General features: G+C 39.8%; 1 long non-coding RNA gene across 1 annotated transcript; it reads left to right on the top strand.

The window, feature by feature from the left end:
• The first annotated feature begins 6,951 nt into the window (after positions 1–6,951).
• Positions 6,952–9,651, top strand: LOC140519258 (uncharacterized). The gene is made up of 2 exons (XR_011972147.1): positions 6,952–8,264; positions 8,702–9,651. It is a non-coding gene; the product is annotated as an uncharacterized lncRNA (long non-coding RNA).
• Positions 9,652–17,128: the final 7,477 nt, after the last annotated feature.

Genomic DNA, 17,128 nt, shown 5'->3' with positions numbered 1-17,128 from the left:
AGACACGACAAATCGAAAATATTTAATAAATATCTAGTGACCGATTGACTACCCTTACCTAGCTATTATCCCAAAACACTTTAAGGTAGTCAATACAATGCAATTCTAAACATGGAGAAGAAAATAGATGCTCCCAATTCCCCTCCAGTATTCACTTATCTATATAGGAATATAGGGTTAGAAGACTGGATACTAAGTCTTATGCTATCCTCTGTAAGGGATAGAAAGGAAAAATGAAGTATTTGTTCAGTATCTTCTCTATGTTGTTCTGGAAATGGTAGAAGATTCTGAGAAACATCTTTCCAACTAGACAGTAATTTCCTTGAGGGCAGACAGAAATCAACTGTGACACAAGCCCAAGAAACAATTAGAGAATAATGTGCTACAAGGTATAATAAAGCTGTGGATTCTGTGATTCAGATTCTAGATACTTGGAGGAAGACTGTATATGGCACAATCTAAATCTTGAAAGACGTACTGAGTTTAGATAGGTAGAGGAGAAGAAACGGAGAAGGGGAAAGAGGAAGATCAAGGGAGATAGAAAGAGGAAAATGTCTATGTTGATGCTAAATCTACTTCACAGGAAACTCCTTCTTTTGTTTGAGGAAGGGACAAAGTAGAGCTGATTTTGTGGATGGAAGATGTAAAAACATAAGTATCACTTTCTTTTCATTCCTGATCCATAGCTTCCATATAACATGCACAAAAGCCAGCCTGAGGCCACCATCAGAAAACGGAAGGCCAAGCAAGTTGTTAATGGAAAGTAAAATGTGCTAACTCTTCATGCATGAATGCTTTTTCCTTCAGCAGTGACTATTGATCACCTCAGCACAATTTAATTAAGAGGCTTCAGCCATGTATTTAGGTGGTAAGTGCCACCAGCAGTGAGTTAAGCCATGTGTTTTTCCATCCTGAACATAGGTACATGATAATTACTTTTGGTCCCACAGAGGGAGCTACACTGGCGTCCTTCTGCCTGCAAACTCTCATGGACTGTAGGGGGGTATAGAAGCAATGGGAGTGGTGCTCTGTTGTAATTTACAATTAGGCCTTTGAAGTAGACAGTTTCTGTAATGCAGAATTGGCCCTTGAATATGACCAAGATGGAGGATTTTCTCAGATTCTCAAAACCTCTCAACCTTCTCCAAAATAGAAATTACTTCGGAGGGAGGTAACATGCAACAATATGTACAAACAACCTATATAAAGGATAAGTAGGAAAAATCAAATAAAGGAAAGGTATTGAAATTATGAGACATTGGAAAAGGATTTCTGTAGAAGGTGAGATTTTAGCTGGGACCTGGGATGCCAGGGAATCCAGGAATTGACGATGAAGAAAGAGAACATTCTTGGCAGAAGGGACAACCCCAGAAAATTCCTGAAAATGAGAGATGTAGTATCTTATTTGAGAAATGGGAAGAGAGCCACTGTCAATGGATATCAGAGCACATGGTTGGGGAAGATATAAGAAGACTGGAAAAGTGAGTAGAGAGGTCTAAATTATAAAAGGCTTTGAATATCAGAGGAGTTTATATCTAATCCTTGAGGTAATAGGGAGTCACTGGAGCTGAGTATGGGGGTGCCACAGACAGACCTGTGCTTTAGGAATGTCACTTTGGTGGCTAAGCAGAATGGAGAATAGGAAATTGGAATGGGGAGAAATTCGTTACAGGAAGATCCACAAGTAGGCATTGCAATAGCCCAGGTGTGAGGTGTTGAGAACTTGCACCAAAGTGATGATAATGTTAGAGGAAAGAAGAGAACATATTTGAAAGATGTTACAAAGATGAAATCAATAGGCCTTGACAACAAATTGGACACGGAGAACGAGAGATAGTAGGAAGTCAAGGATGACATTTGGGTAACAAGTCTGGGGTGGTGGTGGTGCCCTCAACAGCAATATGGAAGTTTGTAAGGAAAGAAGTAGTTTTGTTTTGTTTTGTTTTTTTGGAAAAGATAGCTAGTTCAGTTTCAGGCTTGTTGAGTTTAAGATGTTTGTCAGACATTAGTTTAAGTTATCTAAAAGGCAGTTTGAGATAAGAGACTGGAAGTCAACAGAGCGCTTAAGGTTGGATAAGTGCACCTGAGAATCATCAACACAGAGATGATAACAGAATTCCTGGGAGCTAGTGAGATCACTAAGTTAAACAGTACATGTAGAGAAAATAAAGGAGCCTAGTACATAGTCTTGTATGACATCCATAGCTAATGAGGGATGAAGGGATGGAGGTCAAACAGAGAAGGCTAAGAAGGAGCAGTCAGATAACTAGAGGAAAACAATGAAAGAGGAGCACCAAGAAAACCAAGGGAAAAAGAGGAAATCAAGGAGAAGGGGATGATCAACATTGGGAAAGGCTGCAGAGAGGCCAAGAAGGATGTGGATTGAGAAGAAGCCATTGTATTTGTAATTAAGAGATCCCTGGTGACTTTGGAGAGTGCCATTTCACTTGAACAATGAGATCAGAAGTCAGACTGAAGGGAGTTAGGAAGAGAGTGAAAGGGGAGCAAGAAGAGGCACCTATTGTAAATAGTCTTGTCAAGGAAATTAGCCACAAAAGAGGAGAGCTATGGGATAGCAGTTAACATGGATGATGGATCGAGTGAAGGTTTTTTGAGGATGAGGGAGACATGAGTATGTCTGTAGACAGTAAGAAAGTAGCCAGCAGATAAGAGGAGATGGAAAATGAGTGAAGGAATGAGATTTTAGAGGAAGCAATTTGCTGAAGGAGATGGAATAGAATGGAATACTTTACACAAGTGGAGTGGTTTGTCTTGGCAAGGAGAAAGGCCTTCTTCATGTGCAATGGGAGTGAAAGCAAGAGTGACAGAAGGCATTTAAGTCATGAGATAAAGGGGAGGGGCAAGAAATAAAGCAATTTGGTAGCCTACAATATCAAAAACACTGATAAGGTAACTGCAGAAAAGCATGATCTCTGTCTCCTAATGCTCATTCAGGTACCTCTCCCCTACCACCCACCAGGTTTATGCAGGGCTTTATGAGCTGACTCATGTGCTTGCAAAAGAATTCAGGTATTACTCCTCCTCAGTCCTGTCAGGGTCACTAAAAAAGCCCCCAAAGTCATAATCCTATCCTGCCATGGCAGCATAGTAGCATTTTGTGCTACAACAGACTTCAGGCAGAGAATTAAGGGAAAGAGGGAACCTGGGAAGGACATGTGTGTAGCTACATAAAACTCCAGAGGGAAAGAATCTAGCATCTAGGTAGGATGACTTCTGTCACCCCAGAAAACACTTGGGGCAAAGACTGAAACTGGTCAAATGTGACTTATCTGGCATGGGAGAAATTTGAGATGGCTTTGAATTCTACTTCTAGCAAAAGGGCTGCTATCAAAGGGGAAAGAGTGCAAAGTAAGCAATGGGGGAAAGTAAGAAAAAAGACTAAAATCACCAAATAATTAAGGAGAAAGAAAACTAAGTGAAAGATTTTGAGTATAAGCAGAAAATCAACAGGGAAGATAACAATGAAAAATGGAAATATGGCTTGCCCATCAGCAATAAACACCAGACATTTATGAATATTTGAGTTCAAAAAACCTTCAAGCAGAGGATCCTATGGATTCCCAAGAGAGCATGGAACCACAGTAGGATATTCCTAAATTGTGTAAAAGAGAAATAAGAATTGTGAAAGCAGAATTTACAGCCTACATACCAGGCATACTTAGCAGAACAGAAAAATTGAATCTACAGCAGCAAATGTCACTGAAGAAACAAAGAACAACTGAGTAGATATGCAAATACATGGGAATGAAGGACATTCTGGAAATAAGAACCAAAAAAAAACTAATAAAGTTTTAAAATATGATCTCAATGTAAACAAAACATTGATCTTGAAGACAGGGTATGATATAAGTCTCCTGGAAGAACAATATGAATAACAACTGCAACAAAACAGAAGCTGAAATTCATAATGCAAGAAATAACACAAGAAAACTGCCCAGAACTTCTGAAAAAAATGAATTATGTAAACTCCAAAGAATGTGGAGGCTAAGTTTAATAATTCTAATGATAAGCAACACATTCTCCAAGTGTCCAGGAGAAAGACCTTCGAATATAAAGGAAATACAATTCAAATAACATGAATTGAGTCTGCACCCACAAAAGACTTCAGGAAGGGATGGAATAATGTGTTCCAAATAGCCAAGGATTTTAAGATGCAACCTGAAGTGACATACCTTGCAAAACTGAGTGAAACCATTAATGAAAAAACATGCTCAATAAAAACAGATATATGAAGCATTTCTAGAAAAAAAAAATCAGTCCTGAAGAAATTATTTGCTTAGTAAACACCACAGACAGCAGAAATACATGAAAGATAAACAAATATAGTAACTAAAGACAAGGACAATTAAATTACAAGAACAAAAATCTAGTGAGAGACTTTTTTCTAAAAGTATAGAAGAGGGGGCAATGCCAAGATGGCAGTGGTACTTGTTAGAGCTCTCCCCACAAGCTCAACTAAATACCCATACAAAATTACTCCAAACAAACTCTGGAGTTGCAGATTCCATAGAATGATGGAGTGAAGCAAATCTCCTGCCTAAGACAGCCTAGAAGGTCAACAGGAAGTGCCTATTGAGCTGTGCTGGGAGCAGAGCGCAGTCCAGCATGGGCTGCACTGGCACAGACAGGACCTGAACATGCCTGGGGGTACTGAATCACTGGCACCTGTGGTGGTGTCCATACTTCAGGACACCAAAATGCCAAGGCCAAATTGGAAGGTCAGTGGAAAAAAACCTGTTGAACCTATGTAAGAAAGTAGCCCCAGAACAACGAAGGGAGTAGAAGGGTATGGAGAAGCCAGCAGCAGGTGCAGCAGCAGCAGGAGAAGCATCAGTAGCTGTTTCTATAGCTCTAGGTCCACAGATTGTGGGGTAATTGAGTGGTCAGCAGTATATCTCCCACCCTCACTGGAAGCAGAGAACTATCTTGACAAAGAGCTCAAAAGTCAAGTAAATGGCTGGGGAAATAAGCAAAAATTGGAAAAAACAATCAGACCATGGGATCTTACTTAGGTGACAAAGAAGACCAAAATATAGAAACAGAAGAAGACAAAGTCAAAGCTCATACATCTAAAGCTGCAAGAAAAATATGACTTGGTCTCAGGCCATGAAAGAACTCAAAAAGGATTTTGAAAATCAAGAGAAATATAGCAAAAATTGGGAAGAGAAATGAGAGTGATGCAAGAAAATCATGAAAAACAAGTCAATTGTTTGCTAAAGGGGACCACCAAAAATGCTGAAGAAGATAACACTTTAAGAACAGATTAATACAAATGGCAAAAGAGATTCAAAAAGCCAATGAGGAGAAGAATGCCCTAAAAAGCAGAATTGGCCAGATGGAAAAGGAGATCCAAAAGCTCACTGAACAAAATAGTTCTTTAAAAATGAGAATGGAGTTCAGGGAAGCTAATGACTATATGATAAACCAAGAAGTTACAAAACAAAACCAAGATTGACAAAATAGAAGAGAATGTGAAACATCTCATTGGAAAAACAACTGACCTGGAAAATAGATCCAGGAGAGACAATGTAAAAATTATGGGACTACCTGAAAGCCATGATCAGAAAAAGAGCCTAGATGTTATCTTTCATGAAATTATCAAGGAAATCTGCCCTGATATTCTAGAACCAAAGGGTAAAATAGATATTAAAAGAATCCACTGATCACCTCCTGAAAGAGATCCCAAAAGGAAAACTCCTAGGAATATTGTAGTAAATTTCCAGAATTCTCAGGTCAAGGAGAAAATATTGCAAGCAGCCAGGAATAAACAATTTGAGTATTGTGGAAACACAATGAAGATAACACAAGATCTAGCAATTTGTATATTAAGGGATTGAAGGTCTTGGAATATGATATCCCAAAGGTCAAAGGAACTAGGATTAAAACCAAGAATCAACTACCCAGCAAAACAGATTATAATACATCAGGAGAAAAAAATGGTCATTCAATGAAATAGAGGACTTTCACGCATTCTTGATGAAAAGGCCAGAGCTGAATAGGAAATTTGACTTTCAAACACAAGAATCAAGAGAAGCAAGAAAAGGTAAACAGGAAATAGAAATCATAAGGGACTTACTAAAGGTGATCTGTTTATATTCTTTCATGGAAAGATAATATTTATAACTCTTGAGACTTCTCTCAGTATTAGGGTAGTTGGAGGGATTATATACATATAGACAGAGAACACAGGGTGAGTTGAACATGAAGGGATGATAACTAAAAATAAAATTAAGGGGTGAAAGGAGAATAGAGCGGGAGGAGAAAAGGAGAAATAGAATGGCGTAAATTATCTCTCACGTAAAAGAGGCAAGGAAAAGCTTTTTCATTGGAGGGGAAGAGGTGGAAGGTGAGAGGGAAAGAGTGATCCTTACTCTCATCAGATTTGACTGAAGGAGGAAATATCATGCACACTCAATTTGGTATGAAAAATATATCTTACACTACAGGAAAGTATGGGGGAAGGGGATAAGTGAGGGTAAGCGATAATGGAAGGGAAGACAAATGGGAGGAGGGGGTAATTAGGGCTAAGCACTTTTGAGGAGGGACAGGGACAGAAGAGAGAATAGAATAAATGGGGGTGAGATAGGATGGAGGGAAATATACTTAGTCTTTCACATCATAACTCTTATGGAGGTGTTTTGCAAGACTATACATGTATAACTTATATCAAAGTGCTTGCCTTCTCAGTGGGGATGGGTGGGGAGGGAGGAAGAAAAGTTGAAACTCAAGGTTTGAAGGACAAATGTTAAAAATTGTTTTCACATGCAACTGGGAAATAAGACATACAGGGAATGAAGTATAGAAATCTATCTTGCCTTACAAGAAAAGGGAGATGAGAAAAGAGAGAGGTGTGATAGAAGGGAGGGTAGATTGGGGGAAAGGGCAACTGGAATACATGATGTCTTGGGGGTGGTGGAGGGGAGAGATGAGGAGAAATTTTGGAACTCAAAATCTTGTGGAAGTGAATGTTGAAAACTAAAAATTAATTGATTAATTTAAAGTATAGAAGAAATGATGGCAGAGTAAAGGTAGGCACTTGTCTGAGCTCTCCCAAATTCCTCTCCAAACAACTTTAAAATAACACCTCGAGATGAATTCTAGAGTGGCAGAACCAACAAAAGGATAGGGTAAAGCAATTTTTCAGCCCAATACAACTTAGAAAGTCAACAGGAATGACAGTGGAGGAAGGTGTAACATAGGCAAGCCAATAGCAAGCCATGCCATGCCATGGCAAGCCAGAACAGGACTTGGGGGTGACTGAATCAGAAGTGCAACTTCCAGAACTCTCAGTCCACAGATAAGAAGTTGGCCAGACAACATTCCGGGAGGAGATAATAGGGTACATTTTACTGGCACTCAGTGCAGGAGTCTGTTACACTGCTCTAACTGAGATCCACATTTCAGGCCCAGGTCACAGTCCTAGGGCAAGGAGGAGCACTAGCACACAAGATCTCACAGCCCCAGAGGAGTGGGAATACTAGTCACAGTTCCAGGGAGGAAAAAAGTGCTTGTGGTCACTCACAGACCAAAGCACAGGCCAAGAGAGCAGTGACCACATGTCTCCTTATCTCATACCATTTGGGAAGAAATAAAAACTTTTCAGGTTTGCAGAACTCCAAAAACAGCAGCAGAAAAATTTGAAATTTGGGACAGTGCCCCTCTACCCAGAAGCAGAGCCCAACTTCAATATAAAGTTAAAAGTCAAGAAATAGGCTGGAAAAATGAGCAAACAACAGAAAAAGAACCTGAACATAGAAATTACTATGGAGACAGGGAAGATCAAAATGCAAACTCAGAAGAGCATAACAGTGTCAAAATAGCTACATGCAAAGCCTCAAAGAAAAATGTGAATTTGTCTCAGATCCCAAAAGACCTCTTAGAAGAGTACAAATAGGATTTTCAAAATCAAGTAAGAGGGGGGTGGAGCCAAGATGGAGGAATAGAAAGACACATACACTCTAGCACTTCCCCCACAGCCCACAAAATACCTGTAAAAACTGACTCTCAACAAATTCTAGAGCAGCAGAAGCCACAGAATGACAGAGTGAAAGAGATTTCCAGCCAAAGGTAACCTGGAAGGCTGATGGGAAAGGTCTATCCCACTGAACACTGAGTGGAGCAGAGCCTAGCTCTGGTCATGTTGCACCGGGAGGAACAGGACTGGAACAGGTCTCCAGGGCAGAATCCCCTGCAGAGAGGGTCCCAGATCCCTCAACCCACAAGCTACAAAGAAAGTTTCAAAGGTCAGTGTGGGAGAGCTTTCCCAGCTGGGCAAGAGGGGAGTGGGGTCCCCCCAGCACTAGCCCCAGACAGTGGTAGAGGTGGTGGCAGCAGCAGCAGCAAGTGGGTAGTGGGTGGATACCGTGGCTGTGGAAGCAGCCTGGGACTGTTGTCCCAGCAGCTCAGCTTAAAGCCTCTGGAGGAATTGAGTAGGGGATCTGATCCTCAGCCCTCAGTGGTAGCCCCACCCCTGCCTAAAGCCCCTGGGGGAATTGAGCAACTGATTTGAACCTCAGCCCTGAGCACAGTCCTGGGGGGAGGAGGAGCACTAGGACCCTCCTTTTGATAAAGGATCCAGAAGTCAAGTAACTGGTTGGGGAAATGCTCCAAAAAGGGGAAAAAAATAAGACCATAGAAGGTTACTTTCTTGATGAACAGGAATCTCCTTCCATACTTTTAGATGAGGAAGAACAATGCATACTGTCAAGGCTTCTGCCTCCAGTACCTCCAAAATGAATATGAAATGGCCTCAGGCCATAGAAGAACCTGAAAAGTGAGTTAGCAGCTTGCTAAAAGAGAACCAAAGAAATACTGAGGAAAATAACACCTTTAAAAATAGGCTAACTCAATTGGAAAAACAGGGGCAAAAAGCCAATGAGGAGAAGAAGGCTTTAAAAAGCAGAATTAGCCAAATGAAAAAGGAGGTTCAAAAGCTCACTAAACAAAATAGTTCTTGAAATATGAGAATGGAGTTCAGGGAAACTAATGACTATACAATAAACCAAGAAGTTACAAAACAAAATCAAAAGATTAACACAATAGAAGATAATGTGAAATATCTCATTGGAAAAACAACTGACCTGGAAAATAGATCCAGGAGAGACAATTTAAAAATCGTGGGACTACCTGAAAGCCATGATCAGAAAAAGAGCCTAGATGTTATCTTTCATGAAATTATCAAGGAAAACTGCCCTGATATTCTAGAACCAGAGGGCAAAATAAACATTGAAAGAATCCACTGATCACCTCCTGAAAGAGATCCAAAAAGAGAAACTCCTAGGAATATTGTGGCCAAATTTCAGAGCTCCCAGGTTGTTGAGGACCAGAGTGGAGTGCTGTTGACAAGATCAGAAAAGACCTTCAGGGAAACTGTTCTTTGAGACTGTGCTCATTATCATCTAGAATGGCTCTCCATGCCCCCCAGATGTTGCTGTCTTCGTGAGACAAACATGGGAATTACAGAAAACAAGGGATATGTAAAATAGATGTCCTCTAGGCTAACAGTTTATAAAGACAATAAGACTGGCCAAATCACTGGCACAGGAGACAAGCAGAATGTCATGTAGACTTGCAGTTTCTGTCTATATATACCCTAACCCTCAGATCAATAAATGGAACTGGTCTATCTTTTCCTGCCTCCCGTGTCTCTTTTCTTCAACAACTTCACCCAACTGTGTAGGGATGCGGGCCATCCACTACATATGGCACCTCAACAGGGACCTGATCCAGGAAAAGGACTCGTCTTTCCATGTTAGTGGCCCTCTTGGAAATGAATTCCGAATTCCGAGTTGTGAGAAGACAACCAAGGTAAGGGGGAGCCTTGAAGAACTCCAGCAGGGGCATTTCACTTTATTCGAGGTTCAAGCAGGCACAGTAAAATCTCAGCACTTATAGGCTTATGGGGAGAATTTACTGTGTTAACAGAATCAAAAGGCAGATTCTGTTCATAAGAAATCAATACTGACAGGTAAATAGCAAAAGTAAGGTTAACAATGGGTCAGATACTTTTTAAAAGCAGAAACTCTCAGGTAGAGGTGGTTGTGGAGAAGGAGGAAGGGGAAGAAGAGGTGGACTCCTTGTCAGAGGAAGCCTCAGCACCCGTGGAACTCGGCTCCCACAGAACCACTGCCATTCTATACTCCTCCAGAAACCCCAGATCCCAATTACCCGGGAGGAGTTGCAAGAGAATTCACCCCTCTGGATTTTAAATTTTTACAGGCATTAAAGCAAGGGGCAATCAGTTATGGACCAAGTAATCCTTACATTCTGTCTCTTCTAGACAGCATTTCTCAGACAGCCCTATGCCCCACTGATTGGTGTAATTCAGACAAAACCACTCTTGAAGGAGATTACATAATGTGGAAATTTGAATTTCACAAAGCATGTTTGTAACAAAGTAAAAGAAATCAGGCCATAGGTCTAATTTGTGCAGAGGATTTCTGACAATCTTTTCTCGGTTTTTTGAATTCTTTCTTATTGTCTGTATATGTATTCTGTCTCTATGTTCCATGTGAGTGCATTTGTGTGTTAATCTATTTCCCATGTTTTCTCTTTCCTTCTCCCTCATCCCTTCTCTCTGATGACTGCAGCATCAGGGACGAGTATGGGAACTAATCCTATATTGCTAAAGGCAGCTTCAGATAAGGTATATAAGGAAATAATGCATGTGCAGTTTTAAGGAAAGCATAAAAGTTTTGGAAAGTTGTTGGTAAAATTCTTTCTCTTTCTACCTTCTAACCCTGGCCAGGTTGGGAAGGTGGAGAGAAAGACAAGATGAAATCAGGGAAGCTTTGTCTCTCATCAGAGAGGCATTGACTAGCATTTTAATTATCTCATGCCTCACCTGAAAGAGAAATTTTTGTATAATGGGAAATAACCAAAAAGTAGTTATTCTGGTCATATTTTAAGTTAAATATGTCACTCCTAATTGGATGTTTAAAACAGATCAGGATTTGTTATATTATTTGACACTAAGGCAAATTGGAAAAATGCATAGATCTGAAAAAGACACCTCAGCAGAGATACAGCTTTTGAACTCTCCAACAGAACGGAGGGGACTTGGAGCCACTGGATAGTTGTCCAGAAGTCTCCCTCACTTCAGCTGATAGATTAAAAAGCCCTCTTTCAAAAAAGTTCTTAAGGAGTGGACACAGAAGTAAAATTTACTTGAGTATAGGTTAGAACCATTAAGATTTTTTTTGCCCTGCAGTCCCAACTCCTCATCCAGCTAGGACTACAGTGAATTGTATCTCTTATCATCCCAGATTAGATCAAGGGAAGAGAATGCTAAAGAATAGTAGGGAATTTAATTTACCCTTCCTGAGGGTAAGGGTTGGGTCACAACAGTATGAGATCGGAAGTCAACCAGCCCCTACATTTAGTAAGCCCAGTCTTCTAATAATATTTATATGTGATGGTTTGGAAATGTAATTAATGACACCTAAGGTTCACTATTTATGTTACTGTTGTGCTTCTAAAATGTTATAGTCTTGTATTGTAAAAATTGAGTAACCCCTGCAATCCAGAAATAGTGTTAGAGAAACCAATTTCTAATCTTAATTTTGTTGAAACTAAAAGATGTTGGGAAAATTGTGTAAAACTAGTTATGTTATTTTAAATTTTATCAATCCTGCTAACCTTGTCTTATAATGTTTTGGTTTTTGTAATTGTCATTTAGAAAACCAGGTATTTTCACCTTTGCCTGTTAAAGAAGTTTCAGTTAAAACAATTTGGTTATGATTTTAAAAGTTGTAAGATTGTTAAGTTATTTGGAGTTACTGTTTTTTTCTTTTTTTTTTTTATTTATTTAACTTTTAAAATTCATTTTCACAGAATTTTGGGTTCCAAATTTTCTCCCCATTTGTCCCCTCCCCCTGCCCCAAAACACCGAGCATTCTGATTTCTCCCATCACCAATCTGCCCTCTCCTCTCTCATCCCTCCCTTCCCTTGTCCCCATCTTCTCTTTTGTCCTGTAGGGCCAGATAACTTTCTATACCCCTTTACCTGTATTTCTTATTTCCTAGTAGCAAGAACAGTACTCAACAGTTGTTCCTAAAACTTTGAATTCCAATTTCTCTTCATCCCTCCCTCCCCACCCATTCCCTTTGGGAAGGCAAGCAATTCAGTATAGGCCATATCTATGTAGTTTTGCAAATGACTTCCATAATACTCATGTTGTGTAAGACTAATTATATTTCCCTCCATCCTATCCTGCCCCCCATTGCTTCTATTCTGTCTTTTGATCCTGTCCCTCCCCAAGAGAGTTGACTTCAAATTGCTCCCTCCTCCCATTGCCCTCCCTTCCATCATCCCCCCCACCCTGCTTATCCCCTTATCCCCCACTTTCCTGTATTGTAAGATAGGTTTTCATACCAAAATGAGTGTGCATTTTATTCCTTCCTTTACTCAAATGTGATAAGAGTAAACTTCATGTTTTTCTCTCACCTCCCCTCTTTTTCCCTCCTCTAAAAAGTCTTTTGCCTGTCTCTTTTATGAGAGGTAATTTGTCCCATTCCATTTCTCCCTTTCTCCTCCCAATATATTTCTCTCTCACCCCTTAATTTCATTTTTTTAAGATATGATCCCATACTATTCCATTCACTCTGTGCTCTCTGTCTCTGTGTATGTGTGCGTGTGTATGTCTGTGTGTATGTAATCTCACCGATACTGAAAAGTTTCAAGAGTTACAAATATTGTCTTTCCATGTAGGAATGTAAACAGTTCAACTTTAGTAAAGTCCCTTATGACTTCTCTTTGCTGTTTACCTTTTCATTCTTCTCTTCATTCTTGTGTTTGAAAGTCAAATTTTCTTTTCAGCTCTGGTCTTTTCATCAAGAATGCTTGAAAGTCCTTGATTTCATTGAAAAGCCATTTTTTCCCCTGAAGTATTATACTCAGTTTTGCTGGGTAGGTGATTCTTGGTTTTAGTCCTAGTTCCTTTGACTTCTGGAATATCCTATTCCACACCCTTCGATCCCTTAATGTAGAAGCTGCTAGATCTTGTGTTATCCTGATTGTATTTCCACAATACTTGAATTGTTTCTTTCTAGCTGCTTGCAATATTTTCTCCTTGACCAGGGAACTCTGGAATTTGGCCACAATGTTCCTAGGAGTTTCTCTTTTTGGATCTCTTTCAGGGGGTGATTGGTGGATTCCTTGAATACTTATTTTGCCCTCTGGTTCTAGAATATCAGGGCAGTATTCCTTGATAATTTCATGAAAGATGATGTCTAGGCTCTTGTTTTGATCATGGATTTCAGGCAGTCCCATAATTTTTAAATTGTCTCTCCTGGATCCATTTTCCAGGTCAGTTGTTTTTTCAGTGAGATATTTCACATTATCTTCCATTTTTTCATTCTTTTGGTTTTGTTTTGTGATTTCTTGGTTTCTCATAAGGTCATTAGCCTCCATCTGTTCCATTCTAATTTTGAAAGAACTATTTTCTTCAATGAGCTTTTGAACCTCCTTTTCCATTTTGCTAATTCTGCTTTTGAAAGCATTCTTCTCCTGATTGGCTTTTTGAATCTCTTTTGTCAATTGAGTTAACCTATTTTTCAAGGTGTTATTTTCTTCAGCATTTTTTTGGGTCTTCTTTAGCAAGGTGTTGACCTGCTTTTCATGCTTTTCTTGCATCTCTCTCATTTCTCTTCCCAGTTTTTCCTTCACCTCTCTAACTTGATTTTCAAAATCCTTTTTGAGCTCTTCTATGGCCTGAGCCCATTGAATATTTATTTTGGATGTTTGGGATACAGAAGCCTTGATTTCTATATCTTTCCGTGATGGTAAGCATTGTTCTTCCTCATCTGAAAGGATGGGAGGAGATATCTGTTCACCAAGAAAGTAACCTTCTATGATCTTATTTTTTTTCCCTTTTCTGGGCATTTTCCCAGCCAGTGACTTGACTTCTGAGTGTCCTCTCCACACCCACCATGCCTCCAGATACACCCAGCTAGCACTTGGGGTCTGAGATTGAAATGCTCCTTCCCAGCCTCAGGGCTTTTGGCAGGCTGGGGCTGCTATTCAGTGTGAGATTAAGTTCAGCTGCTCAGGTGGGGGCAGGGCCACCTCACAAGGCTCAATTCCCTCAGGGGGTTTATGCAGAGACCTTCAACAATGGAGCTGGGCTCCTGCCTGCTTTGGGAGCCCCTGTGCACTGCTGCCTCCGCCACTGCTGCCTCCCGAGGGGGCCTGAGTTATGCGGACACCCCACTCCCCTCTCAGACGGCCAAAAAGACTCTCTCACTGACCTTTGCCACCTGTGGGTGGAGGGACCCCCGCTGCTGCTGGAGATTCTGTCCCTGAAGCCCACTCAGATCTCCTCCTCTCGGTGCCCCATGGCCAAGGCAGGGCTGGGCTCTGTGCAGGTTCAGGTGAGCGATGGACCTTTTGTGTAGGTTTTTCAAGGCTCTCTGGAACAGAAATCTCCTCCACTCTGTTGTTCTGTGGCTTCTACTGCTCCAGAATTTGTTGGGAGTTCTTCTTTACAGATAGTTTATGGGCTGTGGGTTCAGAGCTAGCATATGTGTATTTTTCTACTCTGCCATCTTGGCTCCTCCCCTATTACTGGAGTTACTGTTTTAATGCTAAACCTAAAATTGTTAATTGGTTACTCTATGTAGAAAGAAAGGAATTGAATGAAAACCTTATTTAGTTCTACCCATTCAGAACAGACCTCTTGTATGCTTCGGGGTTGGCAGGCATGGGTGCAGTAACAATCTCCTTTACTTTGTAAAACAGCTAAGGCCTCCTGGTACCATCCCTGTAGGTATAGTCATCAACCCTGATAAAGAAACTTGATTGGCTTATGCAAATTATAAACAATGAATAGGACTTGCTCAGAAGTTGTAATATATGGAGAGGATTTTTTGCAATTGGCTTTTACATCTGGACAAGTTTTAAATTTGAAAAGGAAAGATCTTAATGGGATTCCCTTATGCATATGAGTCCTGCTTACTCTAACTCCATGAGAATAGGAATGACTATCTGGCTCTGAGATGATGAGTGAATTTTGCTGTTTAAGGCAAAAGACAATTTGAGACCATAAATATTTTTGTTTTGAGTTTGAATTTGAGTATAGTTGTTTGCATTAAATCAGTATCTGAGAGAAATACCACAAGCTACTCAAAGGAAATATTTCCCACCTGACTATTCCTGAGTCTGACTATGAAACAGATACTACATAATTGGAGAATTTTACTCTTATATGAATTCAAACAAAGTCAAGGATGTTTTATTCTGTCATATTTGCTATGTTACACGTCCTTGTTTTCTAAGCAGTAGTGTTTTTCTGTAATCACTCTTACTGTTAATCAATGTGAGAGTATATATTGCACCTTTTTGACTAAAGCATTTTGTGTTATCTAGGAATTCTATGATAAGTAAGAATTTGGTTTGTTGTAATACTTTGGGCATTCATATCACTTAAGGACATTTTCATACCAAATAAGCTTTAATGGATTTTAATTTTAAGGGTTTATTTTTGTTTCAAAGTAAAAAGAGAACTATCATTTTAAAGGTCTTCAACTATTTTCTTTATCAAAGTTTAGTGACTGTTAACATCAGGACAAATTTTAAACTGTTTTAAAACAAAAGAAAACACTTAGAAGAAGTGTTTTAAAACAATCTCTTGTAAAGCCTACTAAATTTTCATTTTCAAGGCAATGTATTGATAAATTAATATGTAATGATCTATAAAGCAGAAAAGATCTTGCTCTTTTTGAATTGAATCTTCTTGAATTTGTACTCATTCCTAAACAAAAGTTAAAATTAGTGTTTGAACTTATTAACAACTTAATTCCTAAAAGTTTTTCTTCCGGAGTAAATATAATCAGAGAAGGAGAAACTAGCCTGTGAAACAATGATGTACATCTATTCAGTTGTAAGGTTTAAGTTTGAAATCTCTTTTGTTTAAGACAATAGTTATGCTAGTGAAGAGTGATAACTTATGAGCTATCTTGTCTGTGGTGATCTTGCCACTTAACCTGGCTTTTCATACTCAGATTTGTAGCCAGGTCTTCCTGAATCTTCCCACTTAATCTGCCCTTTCATATTCAAATCTGTTGCCCTTGGCCTAGACTGGCCTTCCTTTGTCTGTTATGCCAGGGAAATTGTCCTTTATTTATATTCCTTTTGTGCCTGTTTGGTCTTTGTCTAACCTCCATGCCAGGTTTGTCTTTTGCAGAGTGCAAGCCAGCAACTTCCAGACAACTGCTCAGGCTATGTATTCCTTGAATAGGACCTATCGAGGCAAGGACAGCTCTATATCCAATCTCAGCAGGAAGCAATTTCAGAAGTTGAGACCTTCATCCCTTACCTCAAAAGATCTTGGGTCCTATCCCATACACAACTGCCAGGGTCTATAGAAGAGGGAAATAGACAAGCAGACACCTTGCTCATACTGACAGTTTTAGAAGTACAGCATTCTCACAACCAATTTCATCAGTCAGCTTCCATGCTTCGCAGGCAATTTCATATTACTAGAGAGCAAGCAAGAAGCATTGTAGTAATGTCTTATCCACATTGCGTTCCATTTTTGCCAGCTCCATCAAATACATCCACCAATCCTTGAGGATGCAATCCTCTTGAAATATGGCAGATGGATGTCACACATGTCCCAGAATTTGGAAGGAATAAATACCTTCATGTGACTAGACACATATTCAGGTCATACTATTGCCACCCACTGACTAGGAAATCAACAAAATTGTTATCAATCATCTGTTCAGGTGTTTTGCAACTCTACACACAGATAATGGTCCAGCTTAAACTAGTCAAGCCTTTACTAAATTCTGTCTGTCATACAGAATACAGCATAGAACTGGCATCCCATATAATCCTACTGGTCAAGCCATTGTATAATGTTGCAATCGTGACATAAAAACTCTCCTCCAAAAACAAAAGAAAGGGGAAGAAGAAGGCAAAAGAATAAGGAGAAGAGTTGATACGGTGTTGTATACCATTAATTTCCTGATACCAGATAGAGAGGGGCTTACGCCTGCTCAGAAACAGTTTCAAAAAGGCAAAACACACCTCACTGATTGGAAAAAAGTGAAGGTGAAATGGAACAACACAAAGACAGGCCCTGTGTTAACATGGGGGCGAGGGTAT

Source organism: Notamacropus eugenii, chromosome 1 (assembly GCF_028372415.1).
Source record: "Notamacropus eugenii isolate mMacEug1 chromosome 1, mMacEug1.pri_v2, whole genome shotgun sequence".
In the NCBI taxonomy this organism is placed as follows: domain Eukaryota; kingdom Metazoa; phylum Chordata; class Mammalia; order Diprotodontia; family Macropodidae; genus Notamacropus; species Notamacropus eugenii.
Note: the sequence above shows the minus strand (reverse complement) of the source record. Positions and strands in the feature narration are given on the sequence as shown.